Source organism: Populus nigra, chromosome 5 (assembly GCF_951802175.1).
Source record: "Populus nigra chromosome 5, ddPopNigr1.1, whole genome shotgun sequence".
Classification (NCBI taxonomy): domain Eukaryota; kingdom Viridiplantae; phylum Streptophyta; class Magnoliopsida; order Malpighiales; family Salicaceae; genus Populus; species Populus nigra.
The window spans coordinates 11,339,646-11,343,454 of record NC_084856.1 but is presented as its reverse complement, the minus strand read 5'-3'; the positions used below and the strand labels follow the sequence as shown (position 1 = coordinate 11,343,454).

General features: G+C 34.2%; 1 long non-coding RNA gene across 3 annotated transcripts; it reads left to right on the top strand.

Moving 5' to 3' along the window:
• The first annotated feature begins 201 nt into the window (after positions 1–201).
• Positions 202–3,430, top strand: LOC133693979 (uncharacterized). 3 transcript variants are annotated; one of them, XR_009842214.1, is made up of 4 exons: positions 202–327; positions 438–857; positions 986–2,206; positions 2,394–3,430. It is a non-coding gene; the product is annotated as an uncharacterized LOC133693979 (long non-coding RNA). The 3 variants fall into 3 exon arrangements; XR_009842213.1 differs by having other exon boundaries at positions 986–2,252; XR_009842212.1 differs by having other exon boundaries at positions 986–3,430.
• The last annotated feature ends 379 nt before the right edge of the window (positions 3,431–3,809 follow it).

The window sequence follows — 3,809 nt, the reverse complement described above, 5'->3', positions numbered from 1 at the left end:
TAAAGGGTGTTTGAGAGTGTGATATCGGTTATTTTTTAAAGTGTTTTTCACTTAAAAATACATCAAAATAATATTTTTAAAAAAATTAATTTTAATATCAGTATATTAAAATGATATGAAAATATTAAAAAAAATTAATTTAAAGTGAAAAAAAACTTTCTTTTTTTTAAATTCTTTTAAAATACAAATCCAAATAGAAAGTCCGAATTCTAGATAAACAACCTTAAAAACATTCTGCTTTTGTAATGCTACCCAGCTCAATTTGCATAAGTAGAGGACTCCTGTGTCAGCCGGCAAGGTTCATGTACTTCAATCCCCTCGTATGATGTAATGCACTGATCACGTTTTGTTTGAATTTTCTCTAGTTTTTGGAGATTTGTTAGGTTTTCAGTTCCTTTTTCTTATGCGTTTTTGATGATTTGGGTCTGTGTTCTCAGTGCCAAGTTCTCAGAGGCAGATGATAATGGCGAAAAACATATTATACCGTGTAGAGCTATATTAGGTAATGTTGAGAAAGTAGTAACAGGGTCTCAACAGTATTATCCTTCTGGTATTGAGTTCTATACCGGTGCTAATGATCCCAAGAATCATCCCAAGTGTTATGTTGTTTGGTCGAGTGTTATGAACATGCATATTATCCCTGAGTGTGTCGTGAGCTTCAAATCTTCTATTAACGTGCCAGGTAAATTCTGGTTCCTCGTTTTCGTAAGTATTTTTATTGATTGCTATTTTTCTTTTTAAGAAGGTCAAGTGAAAGGATCAACTTATCCTCGAGAAGTTGTTTTCAAATTTGAGGAGCTGGCTTCCTCCTGAAAAATTTAGGGAAGTGGCCAAGCTATATGACGTGTATGTATAGGGTAAGAAGGATAACACCTTTTATTGTATTATTTTTTAGTATTTCCTAAGTGCTGGAGGATAATTTTATACTGGTTTATTGTTTCCCTGGCTGCCTAGTTGACCAAATATATTTTCCTGAGTGTTGCAGGGGATGTTGTTCTGCTATCTTCTAAATGGGAGATTCGTAGCTTGGAATAAGGTTTTCTGGGTTTTTTTTTGGATAGATAAGTGCTACTTTCAGAAAGGCGTATCAAAATGATAGAGCCACCAGCGATGTCATTTTACAGGATTACCATAGTTTTAGTGATGAAAGATTATCAAGTGAAACTTCAAGAATTACTTGATAGTTTTTTTTTTTTTTTTTGAAATATAGAGCAGCAACTTTTTTTAGATAAATGGTAAATATGCTTGCAATTTATTTTGGATTATTTCAATATATCACTGATTTTTTTGGTGGTCTCTGACGATTTCAAACCTGATGAATTGCGTAAGGCTGCTATTATGATGTTGAAAATGAGATGCTGTATTGTTAATTGCATACTAGTGTATGCAAAGTAAGATTCGGGAGAGGCAACATCCAGTTTCTGTGAACAAGAATAATGTTTGTTCCAGAATGCCTTGATGAATCTCTCTGTTCTATATTGCGTTACAATTTCACTGAGGGCTTGGCGTGAGTTTGCATCAATTGCATGCATTATCATATGCGGGTGTTGTTTTGACATGGTGTTGGGCAAAATTTGATTAATAATTTCTAGTACAACTATGATGAACATGAATTTAAACATGACCACCCTTGTTTATATTTATTTGAGGAATTAACTGTTGTGTGTTGTGGTATCGTGTTTCCCTTCTATGAGATTTTATATCTCAGCAACGATACTTTTACAGGCTTCTTATATCCAGTTGCCTGTTACCCTTCTACTGAAACTAGGAGATTTGAAATGATTTCTGATCCATTTACCTGTGGTAGTCTGAGGAACTTTGGAAAACTTTGTTAGCATGAAACAGTAGACTTCAAAGTATTATATATGCGGTTATGTGACTGCATGATCTGTTTTTGAATAATCTATAAAATCTATTTAACTGTACATACAACTTCAACTCCATGATTTTGTTTTACAGGTTGCACTGCATTTTATATCTTTTATCCCTGTTTCTTTCTTCGTACACCCCAGTTATTCATTGTAACATTGCAGGGTCTCAGTTGTGTACTAACGGATAGATTCCATCTTCCGTTGTATCTGTATTCTGTATTACCAATTTTCAGTAGTTGCATCGACTCTGCCTTGTATTGGGCGATTGCTGGTGTAGCTAGGTGTACTGGTGATAATTACTTGAAACGGCAAAGCTTGGTGGTGTTGTTTTACAGGTTGCACTGCATTTTATATCTACCTATGCAGCATTTGCCTCTTTATGTGAGAAGAATGCTCCGGTTCTTTTTTAGAGCTCGTTTGATATTGTGATAATTGTTGTTTTTTAAAATACTTTTCATTAGGAAATGTATTAAAATAAAAAATTTTAATTTTTTTCAAAATTGGTTTTTAATTTGCGTGCAGATGCACTCCATGATAGGAATATACTTAGTAGATGATGATACAAGCTTGTGCAGACGCTCTCTTACAGACTAAAATAAAGGGAGCATCCCCTCTCTGGTTTCCCCCTTGATATCTTCTGCAGAAAACTGGATCTGCTCTTGCATTTGTTTATCTCATTGATTCAAAGATAGGGATAATGATGCTGGGTAGGAGGCGGCATGATAAGCGTGCATCGAAATATTTTCATTTTACTCTCCCAGGACTTGATCCTCCTTCGTCATTGCCAATAAAGCTGTGCGGTGGGAATTCAAGTTTGACTCAATGCATATGCATCACAGCAATTCATTTTGGCTGATCCAAGAGCAGTTCTTGATATGCAGTGGCATGAAGAAGTTTCCAAGGCGTTGCAGGGTTAAGATGAGTCGTCATGTCCGGTGAGACATTATTTTTGTTGCTGCCCTGTAGCTGATTGAACTTGCAGGCATGCATCATCTGGTGTTTAAGGGCTAGTGGAGTTAATTGTCGGGGGTTTCACTGGCACGAAATTGGAGCAATGGAGTCCGAAAACACTCTTCCAAAGTCCTCTTGGGAAACTACTGCTCCTTTTTATAATTTTCGTGAAGTTTATATATATATATATATATATATATATATATATATATATATATATATATATACAGCATTTTTGCAGAAAGTTGAAACATCTGGTTGGTTTACACAACATACAATAATTAAGCACGGGAACTCTGCTCGATCGTACATGGCCCCGATTCCACCTGCTCATCACCATAAACTGGAAGTTTCCAGGAATGTTAGAACGATATACTGGAAAAATAAGTTCAGCCGTGGTCCACTGGCAAACGACTATTTATTGACTAACAACACAGTGAATTTCTTAATCCAATCTGAACTTGCTCAAGAGGGGCATAAAATATAAAGATCATGCAGACCCCTTGGAAGAGACACTCACATGTAGCTTGTTTATCTTAAGCACATGAGTTATGGATTCTCAAATATCAAATGCAGTGAAAATAATAAAATAAAATTATTTAATAGTTTCTAGGATCTTGGTAGATGGATTTAGAGTTGTTTAGGGATTTATTACCCAATAGTTTGATTTTATTCAGCTTTGAAAAATTTTTTAAAGGCTGGTAGTTGCAAATTATAAGTTGTCTAATTGTTCGGTTTTCAATGGTAATCTACCCGAACTATCAGTGAGAAATATTCTAAATTTCTATTTAGAAGAATGAGATTGTTATGCCTAGACAACTAGTTCTCTATTTGTGACTTACATAATTTTTTTATCGAACATATAACAAAAAAAAATTAAAAGGTATAATTTACTATTTATAGAGAAATCTAAGAAACCCTATAAATTGATAAAATATCAATTTGTCACTTGAATAATATTTATATATTAATTCAAGAAAATTATAA